At 37.2% G+C, this 20,321-nt stretch overlaps 1 protein-coding gene across 7 annotated transcripts in view; it reads right to left on the minus strand.

The window, feature by feature from the left end:
* CDK14 (cyclin dependent kinase 14) overlaps positions 1–20,321 on the minus strand; it is a 556,073-nt gene that overhangs the window by 195,956 nt on the left and 339,796 nt on the right. The window lies entirely within an intron of this gene.

A 20,321-nucleotide genomic window follows, 5' to 3' on the forward strand; every position in this document is an offset into this window, starting at 1 on the left:
CAAACATGATATTATAATAGAGAAACACAATTGCAGGGTCAAGGTTTACTAGAAAGGTTGGGGAAAGCATACTGTGGTCTACCTGTTTCAAATACATGCTAGTAACCTATAAATCATTTATGTTTTCTAATAGAGCTTCATGAATCCAGAAAAGCCCCAGGAGAGGAAACAAATGATTCATAAACTACTAGATGTTACACAGAAGCTTAGACATCTCCTAGGCTTTCCAAAGAATGTTTCACGGCACTTTAGTTCTGAGAGTTACAAAGAAGTGTTATGAGAAAGGGTTCTAGGTCAAGAAACTTCGAGAAAAGGTGGTTTAAAAAGTAAAACAGGTCTCCATCCTGTGAGACTTCTCAGTGCCCTTAATTTTTCTAATGTATATTGTGAACCTGAAAAAAGAGGCTGTGACTTTTTCCTCAAAGGGCTGTTCCAAGACATTTTTTGGTTTCAGGGTGCTGTCAAACACGCACTAGGAAATGCTGATTCAGGAGGCTCGTTTGAAAACCATTTAAGTAAATCATTATAAAGGAATAGTTAAATAAAACTGGTACAAAGAGATGATGAGATGCCATATAAAAAATTAAATTTGCTGAGAATTTTTGAAAACTGAGAAAAAGGTCACAGTAATATGTTAAGGGATGAATTACATGCAGTTAGACCTCACGGTGACAAACACATGTGCACTGAAACAAGAATAGTGGAAAATACATTTGAATGTCTTTGATGGTTAGCTCTGGAATATAGGATTATCAGTTTTTTTAATTTAATAATTTTTTCTGATTTTTTCCCAGATTTTCTATAATAAATACGTAATTGCTTTAAAAGAAACTTTCAAAATCTATAAATGTTATTTTTTTTAAAAAAAGAAAAAATCTGTGTGATAGCTTTCTTTGTATCTGGGTATATTCATTAATGACAACTGTAAAGTATTATTTACCACTGTGATCCTCAAAGCAAATATACCAATTTTACAGTGAACCTACCATAACATATTTACTTTAATGTTCTAATTATTTAAATTTTTTATGTAGTACTTAGGAGCATAACTTTTTTTTCTGTTTATTAGACACTTGGTATTCCCTTTAATGTCTTATATGTAAATGGTAAAATTAACAGGGCAGCTGGTGAGACAAAGAATGTATAATTAGTTCAGCTATGGTTACAGTAACTCAGTTTTTTCTACAGTGCAGTTTTCATCACAAAACAATGGCGTAATACAAATTGGTTAATGTTTTTAACTATTCCATACTAAAATGTACAGATAATACACACAGAGACATACACATACACAGTCCCTAACTTTTTTGCACATGAATAGAATAGCTTTTTCTGATAATAGATTTCCATAATAACCTCTACTCCTTTGCTCTGCAAGGTTATATCCTTGCCAGGCAAAACTGAACAACAGATAAAACAATCAAGATGGTAAAGTATTTCCAGAGTTTAGTAATCCCATCAAAAGGTTTAGTTCCTCAAATGAGTATGTTTATCTACAGACCAAACAGCGGAGAAGAAGTCCTGAAATAGGTTCTGACTTGTTCCATATGCTGTTGTCAAGGCAAAAGGGATGCCAAAGACATTCAGGCTGGATTCCCTTGGTTTTGCCAAGGCCTTGTTGACAGAATGCTAGGCCAGAGGGACAGGAGAATGAAAAAATCTGAGATTTTCTTTGACAGCTCAGAAGACCAGACTGGTTATAGAAAACTGTGATATTCCCGGTTTTAAATGGAGAACCAGAACTCAAAATAGCCTAGGAATAATGTAAGTCTACATAATGATACGTGATTTCAGATCAATTATGTTCGCTCTATTAAACTGATTAAATATTTCTGAAAAATATAAATAGAAAAAGCTCTGGGTCTACATTATTTTTCTCCATCTCACATGTTTAGGTCAAAGGTGACCCAAACTCGATTCACATGGGCCTCATAACTTTCTAAATCAACAGTGAAAATGAGTTTTCAATATCTAACTCTTCAGTGTGTTCAGTTTCTTTAAAATGGTTTGCATGTAAATGTGTCATACTGAGAAATGTTATATTTTTAAGATACATTCTTCTGCATCACTTGAGGAAAACTCTTTCACATCTCACCTTAATAGAGTCAATTAAAACATTTTTTTTCCTGGAAAGTGTCCTGTATATGACAAACAAAAGGTTTTCACTCTAAAACAATTTCTATTCGGTTAAAAAGATAAATAAATGCCAAAATTTTTCAGGAAGGGAGCAAATTATTAAAACAATGATCAAAGAAAATATACCTTGAAGTAGAAATATATAACTGCATTTTTAAATAAATATTTTTAGTAAAGATATTGCTATGTATTTATACAGTTCATGCATCAAAACACGCTTACTCATGCAAAATTTATTAAACTGCATCCTCCAGCTGAAAGAAAACTGTAGGACAGGATTAATTAGCACAGCATGTGTGAAAGCTTTCTTTCTCTGTTCCTTATCAGTTGCTATGGTTACACTACAGGAAAAGAGCTACACTACCTTCTAAAAAGGATGAAGTTCATGGGTTATTATCAAAACTTCTTATATTAATGTTTAGTTTGAATTAAAAGTCAAAAAGCAAAGTTAAATGCTATCCAGATGAGTATAGGTTATTTACACGCTGCTGCCTTGCTTGAGTGTGTGCATATCAAAGGGTGCATGTTCCTTTGGGCACCTAAAGTGGCTTGCCTAATGATTCAGAGTATCCAACTTTAAGATGTTACCCCTTCTAACTGATGAAAGACCCTAAGAGCAATAAAAAATCCTACATTCAAGCCCTATTGCCAATTATTCAAAGTTGGGCAACCTTGATACTAGCCAGCAGAGTAGCATCTTTCATTTCCAGAAGAGCTAAGAAGCTTTATAGTTAACCTCTTACCCAAGGAAAGAATTCCTTTCCGTATCTCTATAAGATGGTCTAACTTCTGCTGCCATCCTGAGCCTGGTTCTACCCTCTGGCAGGAACAAAGAGTAAGTCACGTGACAGTTCTTTTGCTATTTGCCTAAAGCAGACCAGTCCTTTGGCATCAACCAATGAGGAGATTCTTCAGGCCTTGTATTAAAAGTTCTCTCAACAGCAATGGATACTGTTGACCTCCTGTTCTTTTAAATTTACTCCCTTGCCTTCTCAGATATAGAAGAGTTAACAGAATGACTTGGTCGGCTTCTGGGTTCTTCCTCGATCTGCCCCATAACTGCAGGTTTTGTCTAGAATTGTATATTTAAAACAGTGCTTTCTAAATGTATACACTCTGGAGGTAACTGTGACTAATGCCATGTTTTAACTAGAAATCATCCCTAGGTGATTTCTCACAAGATTTTATCTCTAGCTCATACTTGTCCATGGACTTCAGATCTGGGTCTATCCAATCACAAGTACGAAGATGTCCTACAGGCAATAAACAGGATCAACACCAACCACAAGTCTCTATAGCCAACTGCATCATTAATACAGAGAATATACTATGAGTCTAGGAGCAAATGCAATTTACTAGTAAACCATTTTAGGTTCCCAAAACAGCAAAAGATTTTTTAGCTGTACAGAGATGTACATTTGATTTCTATTTCATGCACATCTAATTAGTCTTTCAAGTTTTAATGCACCCTCTTTGCGGGTGGTAACATTGGTTGGAGACTTGAGTTATCTCCTTGACTCCATGGAGAAAATTGCTAAACCTAGAATTGAGGTTCAAGAACACTAATTTCCACGTCTTTGCTTTGACTGAGGAATTGAGAAAGGACTGTGAAATAATGGCAAAAGCTAGATGAACTCTTGAAAGCCAACTAAAATACAACATAAGGGGGTAACTTTTACCACTTCAGTCCTTCCAGAGGACGTGCCACTGTTGTGTGCTTGTCAGCGGTTTCGTTTTTATATTAGAGCAACTCTCACACCTCTCTCTCAGCACACCTCATTCCTCACACTGAGTGATCAGAAAAAGAGCATCTTGCTCTTAGTTAATCACAAAATCAGTATTTCTAGGAGAGAGGATGCTTTCTGCACAACTTGATTCCAAACAGGCATGAAATACTTGGGTAACAGTTTATTTACCATTAAGGCAGTCAGGCTAAAAAGGGGAAGACTTCTCTATTCTGTGAGTTAGTCCACGGAGTAAGGGCAGAGGAGGACATTTATATTTCTTTCCCATTTCACAGTCCTGGGAACTGGCCAGGAATTTCTTTTTAAATAGACATTCTTAATGGAGTCCTCTCCCTCCTAGTGGATTTATATTAAGTATCTTATACGCTAAAGCTATTTGAAAATTCATTATTGCTGTTCTTAGAGTGTATCAATAAAAAGTGATTAAACAGAACAAAACAAAAAGCATTTTCCTCTGGTGCTGTCCAGCGTTTGGGCTTTAACCTCTTCTTTCTGCTCCTGACAAGTTTTCCTGGAGGATCTGATTTACTCCCTTGTCTTCAGTTACCATCTATCTGCTGAAGACCCCAAATACACCTGTCTACTATCAATCTCCCCCTACAACTTTAGATTTCTATATTAAAAGTCCACTTAGATCTTCCATGTGTACCTTTGACATTTTTATTGTCCCCAGTTCTCCAACTAGTACTACCCCTCTGGTTTTCCATAACTCACTGCTAAATGTCAACCATCCATCCATTCACCAATGCCCCAAGTCTTGTTTCATTATAGGCTCCTTTCACTTACAAAACAATGGATTTTACTTTATAATTTCTCTCTTTTCTTCGTTCTCCTTAGGTCCTCATCATCATTTCTTGCAGGATTATTACACTAGCCTCAAGTCTGTCCATGGCAAATAGTATCAATTTTGAAATACATTCTAGACAATGAATGATCTACATTTATTGAGATTTAATTTTATTGAAAATTAAAGTTTAACTGGAACGCTCTTCAATGTGAATAATAAAAGGCTTAAATGCCCCATCTTTCCTTATAAGTGCTATGAAACTTGGATTTCCTCCAGTTCTCTTTCCCCAAATTTGCCATAATAGGAAGTAGGAAATGTGAGCATTGAAGGGACAGGCCTATGCTTTTTCATACATTTAATAAAACATGGTGTTTCTTAAAGTTTTGAGATTACAACTATAATCTCCTTTTTGTTCCTTTGAATGAAACATCTTTGTTTTTGTTTCTGTGCAGACTTATACTTTAACAGAAGCTACTCTTTACAGGAAACTAAAATCCCTTAAAAATGTTATGATTAGCATTTGTCAGAGTCTTTCAACTGAACAAGAGTAATCTCTGAAAACAAACTCTAACTAAAATGAAATTAAGTCCAGAAGACATTTAAATATGTTAAGGCAATATTTTATTTTGCTCTGATCTTATTAAATTATCTTTGAATTTTTTAAGTTAATAAACTATGCCTAACTTCTGTCTCTCCTTAAGGGTACTCTTTTTTACATTGTTCATTTGATATATCAGAAATGACTGTAACATTTTCATAAAGACATTCTAAACAAGAAAGAAAATATTCAAATAATTAAATTTTATATATAGAAAGACTTTCTTTTCTATTTTGTGTAGAAGATAACAACAATCTATTTCTCTGGGAAATACTGTTTTAAATGAAATTAATAGGTATGGTGGTAAGACGAATTAGTCAGATTTCCTTAGCTGACTGTCACATGAGGAATGTGCTCTTGCTGTCGGAGCACTAGTAAGCACACTGGAAGACTTGAGATATGAAAAAACTGAATGCCTGATAATGGTTCTGACACTAACCAGTTAGTTGTGTGTCCTTGATTAAGTCACTTACATCCTCTTGAAAATATGGGGGCTGAGATCAATATCAGCAAACTATGGCCTGTGACCTGGCTACCTGTCTTTGCAAATAAATTTTGCTGCGAACACCACTATACCTGTTCATTCATGTATTGTCTGTGGCTGCTTTTGTGCTAAACAGCAGAATTGAGTAGCTGATGCAGACAGTATGACCTATAAAGCTATGAAATATAGTATCTGGCTCATGGGTTGGACTAAGAAAACTTTCAAGTTCATCTAGGCACTTAAACTCAGTCATCCTAAGAAAATATTACTAAAAACCTTGTTCATTAAATGTATGAAGATCACATATGCTCAAGCTCTTAAACAGCCCTTTGAAGTAAATAATTCCACCTCACCGATCCCATCATAGCACATCTGCATTAGCAGAAAATGCAAAATCATTTTCAAGAGAGTATATGTGAATATATCAGCATTTTCACAGTTCACTGGTTTACATTTATTTTCTAGTTTCTGCTTCTCAGTTAATGAAACTATCATAGTTATTTCTCCAATGCTAGATGACAACACAATACAGAAAATGAATTTCATAACCTGACTAAATTGGCAATTTTGATGAATTTCCATATCCATGCTGATTTGCTTCCAAGGTTTAAAAAGTAAAGGTAAAACATACTAAATTCATCATAAGAATATAAGTTTTAAATCAAGACATAGCACTCAGAACTTTCAGGCCACTGCTTATAAATATATATTTATATATCAAAATTATTGTAAATATGTACTCATATGTGTTGAAGAATTACTTATTAAGTGTAACTATAATTAGGTCAAATAATTAAGGATAATTATGATTTTTTGCCAGAGATATTCTTTGTGCTTAATATGAAAGAAGTCAGTCTATAAAGATGAAATATCATACATACCTAACATTTGAAATGACATCTGCTCATTACTTTTTTTAGCTTTTAAGAGGAATAATAAATTGGAGTGAGTGTTCCTCTTGGAGACTTATGAGAAAATCATTTCCATTTCCTTCCTAGACCACCTAAAATTTTGTGGGAAAAAAAGGGAGGGCACAATATCCTCACCTGATCTTACTATGGAATACAAAAATATGAAAATCAGTGTATATGCTAGTGCTTATAATAAGAGGCAAACCTTGATGAGAATTTGTTGAGCAGTTATAATCTGTTAGGTATTCTAAGGGTTTTAAATGTGTGGTATCATTTAATCATAACAATAACCTAGAAGGTAGTACGATTATTAGTGCCCCAATTAAACAAAAAGGAAACTAATTTACTCTTAAGTGGCTGTGCCAGGATCTGAACGCAGGTAGTGTCACTGCCTTTCTGGGAAGACCGGGAATCTGGGAACAAACGTGTTTGTTCCCGGGCTCCAGGTGGGCAGCGGTATAGACTAAGTGGGTCCAAAACCCCGAACGGTGACAGGTCAGTCTGGTGAGAGAGGGAGAGGGGTGGGGAGAGGACAGGGTGGGAGGGGAGACAGGAAAGAGAAATGAGAAGAAAACACAGCTGGTTTTACTGGAAGGGGGTTCCAAAAATAGGAGTAAACTCAAGAGAAAATGACTGATGTTGTCTAGAGAGCCTCAAGGAAAAATCAGACAAAAACCCCTCAAGGCAAAGAGAAATTTGATAAGACAAATGCTCAGGAACCTTCAAGTTAGGGTCTGGTTGCTAAAACAATTCTTATCAGCTGCTTTATTTGTTTGTTTGAAAGTGGAAATGGGCAGAAGGCAGCAGTCCCAGAAACGGAGCAGTGAGCCAAAGGCTGTGATAACTTGGACAGTAACAGCTAGAAATTCAATTTTATTGTGGTAGGTGGGAAGGCATATTTATCTTACAGGATCCCAAGGGACCTTTTTTTCCTCCCCAGAAACCCCAAACTTAGGTGTGGTTCATCTGAAGGATATGTAGTAATACCTAAAGAAAAAGCTCTTCTGAGGTGTCTGTCCTTACTGAAATGAATTTTTTAAATATTCTGTGAGAAGAAAAGAGGCAACTACTCTCAAACTTGAACTGAGAGGTTTTTATGTTGTTTTTTTTTTATTACCAGGAATATGTCCAACTAAATCTGGTCAAATTAATGAAGCAGTTATTGAGCCAATTCAAGGCAAAAAAGGTTTGGGTCATACTGAGTCATTACAATATTTTTTAAATTTTATGGTTGCTGCTCAGGTTTTATGAATTATTTTCTCCATGCTTTTAGCTTTTTCTTTTCTCTTTTCATACTATTTGAATGGAGGTTGAATTCTATTTTGGATCTCAACACTGTACTCAATAAAGGATTTCAGACCTTATAATTAGAAGACAATGTCTACTGAAAGACATGAACATTATTTTGATGATTTAAAAAATTATTTTGATGATTTTAAAACATGTTTTATGACACTTGATGAGAATCTCAGTTGTCCTGGTACTGGCGTTGGGCATTACTAATGTAATGTAGAAATAAATTTCAAATCTCGAAAGGGAGATATGTTGAGAATTTGGAGAATATTTTTGAAGATACATTAATTCCGCGAAATAAGTATGTATCACAATCACTGCAGAGGCGAGTCACACAGCTTTTGTTGTGTGTCCTTGATTAAGTCACTTACATCCTCTTGCACAATGACCACACTTGACTGGAAAGGATCTAAGACAGTCTGTCTTCTGTAGTATCATTTCTTATAAGAAGGAAGTTGAGGTCTACAGTTCTGTCCATTCTGCCTCCACTGTTTCAAATCCATTCCCTTCTTTCTGTCCTCCCTCCACTTAAGGCCCTCAAACTTACTGGGTCTTAATTCTTAGAAAGAGCTTCTCACGGGTTTCCCAGCTGCCACGTTTGCCCTTCCTATCCCTTTTCCATAGTCTGAGGAAGGGACAGTTCCATGCAGTGTATAAGAGCTTCCTGTGTGCGCCCAGGTGAGACCACCACTTACAAGCTGTGTGATTTGGGGCAAGCGACTTAACAAGCCGACTTTAGTTGTTTCATCCATGCAATGCATGTGGTAACTCTGCTGGACACTCTCTATTTGCCTTTCCTGATACATTCTTGCCTCTTCCTCCTCCCTGTTCTCTGCTCCCCAGAGGCTGACCTTAATGGGTCTATAATTACGGAGTCGCTGGTCCTCTGGCCTCAAGTTGGGTTTGGCCAGTGGGAGGCACAATGATCAAAGATCAGAGCAGAGAAAAAAAGTGAGGTTGGTGTATATTTTTTCCCTTGGCTCCTTCCCAGCAGGACAGGGAAATGGCCATGGCTAAGTCCTCCCCTGGAAGGCTACCACTCTTGCTTAGTGGGTTCCAGAATCTATTTCTCCCTTAATCTCACAGAACAGAATGGTAAAGCCTCCCCACTGTTGCTAGCCTGGAGGGGTTTCACATCTTCAACCCCACCCACAGTTTCATAAATAGTTCCTTTACCCAACTCTCTTCAATCAGCCCTCTTGAGTTGCCCTTTGTTTTTATTCTAGGACCTCTGATACAATGACCACACTTGACTCACAGGGCATTTGTAAGAATTAAATGAGAACTGCATGGAAAAATGGAAAATATAGTGCACTTGGCCTATAATAACACAACACATATTGACTATTATTAGTAACTAAAACACTGTTTGATCAGGTTACTCCCCTGCTGAAGGGCTTAATGGATCCTCTGGGGTTTATCCTGAAAGTCCAAACTCCAAGGAATAAAACCCCTTGATATTATTACTTCAGCCTTTTTCTTCCCATTCCTTTCTGTGTTCTAGCCAACTGTTAGCTGCCTATCAAATTACCTGTAATTACCTGATTCCATGTCAGTTTCTTTACACAACAGGGTCTCATCCCTTGGAAATGCTTTACTCAGTTGATGAGCTCCAACTCCTTCAAAGCTATACTCTGGCCAAATCCTCCAGAAGCTTCCCTGACTTGCCCTCCCCTCCCTGGTCCAGGTAGCATGCCTTCCTCGCTTCTCTGATTGACTGCAGCCCTGAGCTTGCATGAACATCCCAAGTCATTCATTTACATGTCAGCCATCACCTGCCCCACACAAGAATGCAGCTTCCCTGGATGTAGGACCATGTGTCATTCACCTTGGTAGCCCCCGCTCCTGGCATGGTGTCTGGCCCACAGTGAGTCTATTGTTGGACTGACTGACGAAGAGAGAACAGCTTCTGTCATGAGCCACTGGGACAGTGTTCCCATAGCAGGTGGCACGAATGTGTCTTCCTGGCCAACAGGGAGAATAGCCCAACCCACCGCATCCAGAGTACCTCTGCTTTTACCTGTCTTACACTTTGAGACTTTATGTCAGTTTCAATAGAAAACCTGTCCCTGGGTTTTAAAATGTTTAAAAACCTAATGCTTACAAGCAAAACTAAATTTGAATCACCTAAGATCTCATGATTCTTTTTTTTTTTTTTTGTAAGAAGTAAAGCCAAAACTCACATAATCCCACTGTGATGCTCATATATATGTTAAATAAAATTATAACAGGGCACAGGACCATAAGGCTATTAATATAGAAGCTACTGGTTCTTAATAATACAAGTGATGAACCTACTTTCTTAACCAACTCCAAGATTTCTCAAACTTTATCTAATGTGGTATTTAAAATTTAGATAAATGAATATGAAAACAAATATATGTGTGCATATGCATGACTGGGACATTGTGCTGTACACCAGAAACTGACACACTGCAACTGACTATACTTCAATAAAAAATTTAAAAAAAAATAAATAAAATTTAGATAAATGAAACCTCAAGAAATAATCAATGTCTCCTTCAAATTTTTATGTTACATCTTGTTTTCTATTCAACTCACTTGGCAGTAAGCATATAAAACTGTTTTATTCATCTGTTTATCTCTATATCTATATTATAAGCTCCCTATGAGCAATGATCATTTCTTCTTCCCACCACTTCCCACCCCTTCTGCATCCCAACAGAGCACTGAGTCTTCTGTAAAGTGTACTACTTAGACTGTCTAAAGCACATTAAGACAGGGGACCAGTTTGCTTTTACTTACTAGGATTGCTGCCTATGAATTGCAGTGCTCAAATGTGTTACACCAGCTTAGATCCCAACTATAACAATAGCAGGTGTCTGATTCTGCATGGCAACTTCGCTGCATCTCAGAGAGTTAACTTAAGCATAGAAACAGGTGTGCCCAGAACTGAGAGTTTTTAAAAGAACACTGGAGCACAAGTACAAATACACTCATCTCAAAGCTTCTAGTTGTTTAGTTTTACTGACAGAAAGAGACCTGAAAATACCTTTGAGGCTGACTGTTCCTTTGTTCTAAGAAAACCAACTTAATGGCAATTTCTGTTATATAAAGGTAAAGCAAGTCCCTACACACTGTTCTGGGGCAAGCTATGAAATTAACCTGCATCTTGATGTGTCAAACAGACCAAAAGGTTTAAGGTAAACTGGGTTCCTGTTTTGGCAGAGTTAATAGGTTTCTGAGGTTCTGTGGATTTTTGGAGGGAGACATTTGCTGCCTTGAGGAACACAGAGACAACATGCCAATGCTTCTCCCAGTTCTTGAACAGAGGTTTTCAGGAACCCAGGGGACTAAAGAAAGGGTGGGTAGTGAGAGATATTCTTTACCCTACAAAGGACAGGATCAACAAAGCCCAATCTGTAGTAACATTTAAGTCTAAATCCCACCAGGACTACTGATATTGGACTGTTGGTTGTGTTTTGATATAAATATTAAGTGCTATGATTGTCTATCAGAGCTGTACGTCAGAGCCCCTGGTTCTGTGGCCAGGGGATAGACGGGGGAATCCCAAGATCTGAAATTAGACCTCCCAGGGGTCTTAGATTCTCATGAGGAAGGAAATTCCTCTTTCTGGAGCCTTAGGGCCTGAATTCCAGCTAACATCACTGGGGTACACTTGCTTGGGGGGGGGGGTGAGAGAAGCTAGTCCTAGGCAGAGAGAGATAAGCAGGAGATAAACAGAGAGGACCCTTTCCCCTGACACTGACCTGGAGCACTCATTTCTGACATGCCGGACAACACCAGGGCTGGTGCTGAGGAGTCCTAATGACCTACTGTGGGCATCACTGTAAAGGGAGCAAGCCACCGAGAAATCTAGGGGAAGTATTCCAGGCAGAGGGCAAAGCAAGTGCCAACCTGCTGAGGTGGCAGCGGGGCTGACCCACGGCAGGTATGGTGAGGAACCCTGTGTGGAGGGCGGGCACCTACTGTGAACTCTGGGGCACTGAGGGTTCCTGGATACCCCGCCCCCACATGCCTTTTCTGCTGCTTTCCACATCCAATTCTAATTCCAACCCATCTTCCAAGTCTTCCCTGACCCCCAAGATCAGAAGTCATTCCTCCCTGCAGTGGATTTCTACAAGATTCTGCTGTGTCTCTGACTAGTCACCCAGCACTTGACCTTGAAGCATCGCCATCACTGGAGAGTGACGTATTTAAGGTGGAGACTGTGTCTGACTCTTGAAAGTCTCTGGGGACCTGCTTAGACAGGGCCTAGAATGAGTAATGTGTTCAGGGAGCTGGCTGGTTGAACTGAACTGGGAAGTCACTGGGTGTACTTCAGAAGTTTTAGAACATGATTGACGGTACCTTTATTCTAGGTGTTTATCCTATATTTATATACACAAAGACTTATGTGCATGGATGTCTACTGTAACACTATTTACAGCAAAAGACTAAAAATAACTTCATATTCCAGGAGGAAACTAGCTAAATAAATTACGGTACAGCTACAAAATGCAGGCAATGAGGCCAATAAATCTGTATGTACTAATATGGAACCAACCATAATATATTGCTAAGGGAAAGGCAAAATAAAAACAAAGTGTTTTTGCATGTTTTATGTTTTGCATAAAAAGAAATGTGCTTATACACACATATTATATCTCTGAAAAGAGACATGAGAAACAGGGAACGGCGACTTGCCTGGAGGGAAAGAAACAAGGAAACAGGAGGGAGAAGGACAGTTTTCACTATACTCCCACTAGACACCCTAGACTGTGTCCATGTTACCTCCTGGAAAAAAAACAAACGAACTTGTTTTTAAAGGAGAAAAAGAAAAGTGGTCAATTAAGTCCTCAGCCAGTCCTGTGCAGTCTTAGCCCCCCCCCCACTTCCGCCTCCGCCCTATCATTCCAGCGTATTCTTTACACTTTATAGAGTGGGTCCCAAAATAGTCATTGGTTGTAAATGACAGGCTTTCCTGGTGTGGCAGGGAAACTGATGGCTGGCAGCAGTGAGTTAATGACTGGGTGGAACAAGCCGAAATACACTATTATTTAACTATTCTCACCACTACAACCAAGCTGCCTTCTAAAGCTCAGGCTTGTCTGCATAATAGCCAGTTTAGCTACTAAGACTGAGGATAAGCTTGCATGAACAATCTGAATCATCAGGCAATTTTGAAGTCGAAAAAAAAAAAAAAAGTTCCTTGAAGGAAAATACGCTTGTAATAGATTTCCCTAAGATGAAAGTGTCAAAACTGCCCAGGCAGCCAGGATTTTATCTTCAATTTTTATAATTCACACAATGAAGGCTTCATTTCTACATCTAATTAACCACATGAAGGCATGCTGCTCGAAATAACCAAGAACTAATGGATGTAAGACTTTCAGGTAGATTTTGAGAAGTTCGAAGGCAGAATTAGCAGCATGACAATCTATTTATCCTCACTTGTCAGCAAATATCACACACATGCTAAGTTTGAGAGGACCAAGAGTGTTCCCAGAACACTGCCATGGTTTTAAAAGAGCTGTCAGCAATGAATTGTAAACTCATCTTGTTCTATACTAGACAACTGTCTTATCCTTTAAGAATTAAAGACAGAAACCTAACATCTGAAGAACATGTCTTTTTTAGAATCTGTTAAATAATACTTTAAATATCCCCATCTTGTCAGTCCAAATAACTTGTTCTTCAAGGCATTTATCTTCACCAATGGAGTTTCATTTGAAATCTTACAATGTAGCTGAGGCATTTTAAATTTAGAGACTTTCTTCAAACCAAATTTGAGTTCCAGAATCATAAAGTCCTTCCTATTTTGCTATGCATTCTTTTATTGATCCTACTTTCCCCTTCATTAAATAGTTCATTAAAGGAGAACAAAAGGGAAACTGTACTAGAAATATATGTCCGGAAGTTAAGTAAAATTTAGTACATGTGTGGATTCAGTAATCTTTGAAACCACAATTGTATATTAAAATCCTGAAGTATGAAACAATACCTCATGGGCACTAAATTACTCTGCATCTAATATACGTCATTAAAAATGACACTATGCCAAGTGTTATGAACAAATGCAGTATACACTTCTAAAAATAAATTTCAGAGGAATTCAAAACAAAAAAAAACCCATAGAATTTTACAAAAATATATTCTTTACAATCATTTTCTATAAACTTTTGTCTTAAAAAATGGCAACTTTACACATCACTCACTTTTAAGTAAAAAGGTAAGCCATCTTATACAACACTTTTTTTTCCAAAAACACTTTCTCTATACTAACATCCAGTTTTTGCAATATTTTTATCATGAAGTTACAGGTGCTATTTTATATTACAAATTACTGACTTTACCTAGCTCCTGTGATAAGCCCATTCTCCCTCAATGTGTGAATTAGTAAATTTGGGCTGATATTTTTATAATATTACTAGGTTTTAACTTTAAAATGGTTTGGTTAAAGACAGTACAACATTATCAAGTTGGACTTTCAAGGAGAGAAAAGATGCATGTGACAAAGGCCATATGTTCAGAGGTTAAAAACTCCAACATGTGTAAGTACTCCAGTCACAGCCGAATCTGTAGATATGCTCACCCATGGAGCCCAAGGGGTAACATTCTTCTTTCACTACAACTCTCCAACCATCAGGATTTAGTTAAGACTCTTTAAATGGTTATAAAACACTCACAAAACAAAGGTAGATTATTCATTAAAAAAACAAAGAAACAATTTTGTCATTTAGTACAGCAATATTACACGAAAAGAAAATACAGTTGACATACATCAACATTTGCAAAACTTTTATAGGTTAGTGCTATAATTTTGGACCTACAATTTGTGTTTTACTATTAAGTATAAAATACTAATTTCAAACTACTCCTTTTTTCATTATCTCTTTGTTAGTACAAAAAAAAACAGACATTAATTTATTCTAATTGCACTTTGCAGGTTTTTGGAATATCTCATATATTGGACATTTTCAGAAATAACTTCCAGAAGACAAGTGTACTAAATTAAAATGCTACAAATTATTTTACTAACTAATGTATTCCTTTGAAAAGCTCACTGAACCAAATGTTTTATTATCACCTCATTGGCTATATTAATAAGAAAAACTGAATTTCAAATGTCTAGAACATGGGTTGGCAAATTACATCTCATGGATCAAATCCGGCCACATTCATTTGCTCAAATAGTGTCTGGCTGCTTTTTCACTAAAACAATACATTTGTGTAGCTGTGGCAGAGATTTCATGGCCAAAACTATTTATTATCTGCCCCTTTAAAGAAAAAGTTTGCCAACCCCAGTCTAGAATATCTCATAAGACAGAAATTTTGTTTTCCAAGCAGTGTTTTATTATTTGGAGTCCCACTCTCCCAAACTAAGGTCTTGAAAATAATTCAAAAATAATAGTAAGAAAAATATTTACTTGACTGCTGCTACAGAAACAAGGGAACTTTCTGACGTGATCAAAGTGTTCTAAAACTTGGTTGTTGAAGTAGTTTTACCATTATGTATCTTTATCAGGCTCATCAAATTCTAATTGGTAAATTTCATTTTATGTAAAATACAATGCAACAAACAAAAACACTAAAAGATAACATTTGAAGTCTATTCACCTCATTGTTATAGCTGGACAGAATATAACTGAAGATCAAAATAAGGGAAATCAGCTAATGATTTGACCTTGTGATTTCTGACAGGAATGTTTCTACCATTTACAACATGAATTATTAAACATAAAACAATGTAGAATTATGAAAAATATTCTTAATTATTATTTATAATGCCTATGTTTAGAATTATTAAAATTATTTAATTTAGATGCCAGACTCAACATGAGTATTCATCCATGTACCAGGAGGTAGATCGGGGAGCAGTAATTACTTTGTGATGAAGACTGTTCTCTTCCTGAGGGCACCCAGGCTGAAGTTTCAGAACTGAAGGGTTTAAAGAATTACTTAGCTTGAGATACACATTCAAAATTAAAATTTAAGACTGAAGAAATCTACCATCTAATAAAAGAATCTAACAACTACAGCGAGTTCAAAGGAATAAAAGAGAGAAAGAGCATTAACACAGGAGATCATCCAGATTTCCTGCACAAAAGTTTTCTTCATTAAAAATCTGAGTAGTATGTTTTATGTATATTGAGATATTAAAAAAGCAAAGGACTTATCTGTGTTGGAATGCAATATTACTGGATTTCAGTATAAAGTTTGTGAGCATTTTATGGAAAAATATTTGTCCATTTTCTACTGCATTTCCAGTACGTCACATAAACCTTCACTTTACTATAAAGGTCATTTTGGACAACTAATAAACTGGTGATTATTTGATAAGAAAATTCACCAAATTAATAAAATCACATGCTCTTAAAAAAGCAATGTATGTTATAGATATGTTATAGACATAGCATGTTAATAGATAAAGCAATTTACCTTTTCTAAGAAAAAGATGTCATTATGTAAGCATACAAAAAAGGCTGTGAGCTATGTTAACAGGGGCTATACTGTCGAAGATTAGTTGATAGTGTTTCTTCTTTATAGCTGTCTATAATGCCTATTTTAAAACAAAGAAAATATATCACTTATAACTATAAAAGTTAACATGTAAAAACAAAATATTAAAAATTTTGGTATGCTAGAGATAAAAGCAGAATCCACACTACCAATGATATAATTACTACTATGTGAAGATGTGTATGTATGTCATCGAGGAATTGAAGATTTTAAAATAGCTACTGTGATTAGGTTCACAACATGATGAGTAAATGTTTCTAGATATTTTTTCCTTTGTCATCATTCTTATTCTCAGTGTTCAGAGCAATAAAGAGCGAGATAAGGAAAGGATTGTGCATTCTTTTTTGGTGCAATGTAAATATGCTTTTCAAGTTTTACCTTAAGTTTACTTTTAAAAATGACACTTTCCACAAGCATTAAAAGTTCTTCATTCTTTTACCTTATTTTCTAGTTACAGTCATTAGAATGATTACACTAAGAAAGGTAACAAAATCTCCACTCTAGATAAGGCTGGCAAATCACAATAATTCTATTATTTGCTGGATTTAAGTTTCATGGGCAAAGCAGAAGACTACTTTGAAGCTGGCAAAGGTATTTTTAAGAAAATGACCACAAACTATATTCACATAATGGTGAAAAAACTTATTTAGGAGAACAGTTTTTAAGGGACACTTAAAAATACTAAAACCTGAAACTTAAAGCTTAAAAACTGTTAAATCCAGTCTTACATTTTAAAAAAAATTTGCAAAAAAACAAAACTGCCTGTTTAAGTGACTAGTCCAAGGTCAAAGAGCTAATTAGTAAAAACATTAGAACAAGGGCTTGGACTTCTCACTCCTGCTAACATACTCTTTTTATTAAAATTTCATTGTGAAATGAAACGGAGGGGCTCCAAAGGATACATGTGTTTCCTAGTTTTTCACCCTCAGTCTTTGCTGAGGACTTGGCTGTCACTCTTCAGGCAGAGGACTGGGACACCGAACAGGACTTACTCTCCTAGCTTTGGCCTCCCCAGACCTGTCTAAGGGCTCTGCATGGCGAACAGCAGATTGCAGGCACCTGGCTCCAAGTCCTGCCACAGTCCCAGGTGGCCTATCTGTGCGGGGCTTGAGCCCAGCCCCAGATCCGGGCTGACTGGCAGCAGGTTCTAGCTGATAGGAGGCCAGAAAAACGAGTGCTAAAACCCTCTTGCACTGCAGACCACCAGCCCAAGGCCTCCAGGCACCGCACACGTGACTGGAGGTGAAACTGGAGAGGGGCAAATGGTGGACGGAAGCAAGTCTGCCTAGAACAGCCAGCAGGGTAAATAAGAATAAAGCAAGTAGACCATCAGATCAGCAGCTGTTTCAGGGCCATTTTGGAAAGAGGCCGGGGATAAATAAATAATAAAAAATATAACCAAATAGTTGCCATCTGCTGCTGTTGCCGCCACCTAATTGACATTTAATCTACTCTCCGGCTTTGTTGCCCATATGTCCACCAACATCTCTGCCCGTGGCTGAACAGTAAAAGCTCTGTCCTTTGCCGTGTTACTCACAGAGGGACTGTAAGTATTACCGTGATACGAACCTACTTGTCTTTACTTATACTGGGCCCTGACCCTGTCCTTGTCTCAGAAACCTCATAAAATCCTACTCATCCTTTGAAAAGACTTCTTCAGGGTGTCCCCTCTAAGTCTCCCAAGCAAAAAGTGTGGAACCCTTTTCTGGCCTCTCATTCTATATAGAGAAGTCACCTGTTGGAAAATACTATAATTAGTGGCATAAACTGTATTTTCTCAGCTTTACTTAACTTCTCAGCCTTCTATTTTGGTTTCTTATGTGAGGACAGAGTAAGGTACTACAAGCAGAGGGCTCACCCCAGGACCTGACCATAAGCACCAATCAATAAGGTTACTTATCATCACCGTCATTACCAATACACTTCACACAGCTTTACACCCTGGCATAGGCTTTACATGCTCATTGCTCATTGTTACTCTTTATGGAAAACTGCACCCAACAGTACAATCACCATGAAAAAACTGGATAGGACTTTTCACATCAGCAGCGGTTGTCAGACACTAAGGTGGTTCCCCTGACCCCTGCACCCAAACTCCTGGTATCCATGCTCTTGTGGAATCTCCTTCCCTTGAGTATGGATGGAACCTGTTACTTGTTTCTTAAAAGATCAAATACGGCAAAGGTAATAGGATATCATTTCTATGATTAGGTTTATATGAGACTGTAACTTCTATTTGCTGCAGACTCTCTTCATGTGCATGCCTTGCTGAAGCGAGCAGCCACGTTGGAGAGGTCCACACGGCAAGAAACTGAGGGTGGCCTCTGGCCTACAGCTAGCTTGGAACTGAGGCCCTCAGTTCTGCAGTCGCCTAGGAACTGAATTCTGCCAACAATCATGTGAACTTGGGTAGATCCTTTCCCAGCAGAACCTTCAGATGACACTATGACTGGAGCCTTGTGAAAGACCTTGGAGCAGTGGCACCCAGCTAAGCTATGCCCAGACTCCTAACCCACAGAAACAGTGAGCTAATAGACGTATGCTGTGTTAAGTAGCTTAGTTCATGGTAATCTGTTACACAGCAATAAGAGAACTAATATGCCAACATTTCCCCAACTTACGTTCCGCCAAGTCAAAAATCTGCCTTTAATGAAATAAATCTGGGAGATGTGATGTTAAATTTTAACTGCAGAAACATCAAGGGTCTTTAACTTCTGGTTAATATATGCTATGATTCCAGGGGCAGGGGGAGGTGGGGAAGACACCCATGCAGCTCACCTGAAACTGATTTCACCAAAAAAAAATTTTTAATTCAAAAAAATGATTTCTCAGTAATGAATGTTCAATGGACCACAATTTTTAAAAATGACTTTAGGTTTATAGAAGCAGTAAAAGTAATAGCCATCAAAAGCTGGCTCTGGCTGCCTCAGGAAAAAGGCAAGATAAATGTGCAAAGGGGAAATTGGCCATCTGACTCACTGGGGGAGTGGTCTGGCTCCTCTGAAAAATTGTACAAGGATGAAAAAGTTTCACTTCCAATATTTCTATGAACTTTTCTGGTCTTTTTATCATTCTAAATATACCAAGTATGATATTTTTATGAGCAAAACAAATTATACACCTGTGTTTCTCAACAGAACTCACAACTATGAAGAAGACCAAACAGCAGTCCTCATTCCTTCTTCCCCGCCGTTTCCCCATCACGTCAGTGCTGTACGTGACCTCCTACAATATCGGCTGGTAATGCCGAGCTGACCGCTTGGATGAGATGGGGCAGCTCGGCAAGAGGAAGGCAAGTGGCAAAGTCTAATGAATACCTTGTTTGATGTCATGTATGTTGAAAAAACTTTTTTTTTGTTTTTGTTTTTCAATGTTTTTCTGATTTCCAGAAATTTTATCTTTGGCAAGGAAAGGGCAAGTTGGCATACACTAGAATGTTTTACTGCCTTTAATGTCTGTGTTTTCACTTTATAAATAACTCTTTAGAGCCAGTGGGTAAAAGTGCTATGATTATTTTGGCATTCACTTGATGATTTAAAGACAATTTCAAATCTGTATTACAATTTCTCTACTTATCGGAGGGATATCCAACAACTTACTTACAGTTACTCCCATTGATAAAGTGCTGGATAATAAAATGCATTTATCTATAACTTTCATATTTAAAAGGTCACTGATCATAAAATTAATTAGAACTACTTGAACATTCTTCATGTTGTTATTTAAAAGATATAAAAGAAGTCATATGATCTTAGAAGACGATTTCAAGACAAATTATTTTCAAGCCTACAGACTCAACAGAAATGCCAATGTTAAACAAGTATCGGTCATTCTGATGCCCACGCTGAGAAGCAAAAATGAATGTTCTCATTTTAAAAAGAGG

This window comes from Camelus ferus, chromosome 7 (assembly GCF_009834535.1).
Source record: "Camelus ferus isolate YT-003-E chromosome 7, BCGSAC_Cfer_1.0, whole genome shotgun sequence".
Classification (NCBI taxonomy): Eukaryota; Metazoa; Chordata; class Mammalia; order Artiodactyla; family Camelidae; genus Camelus; species Camelus ferus.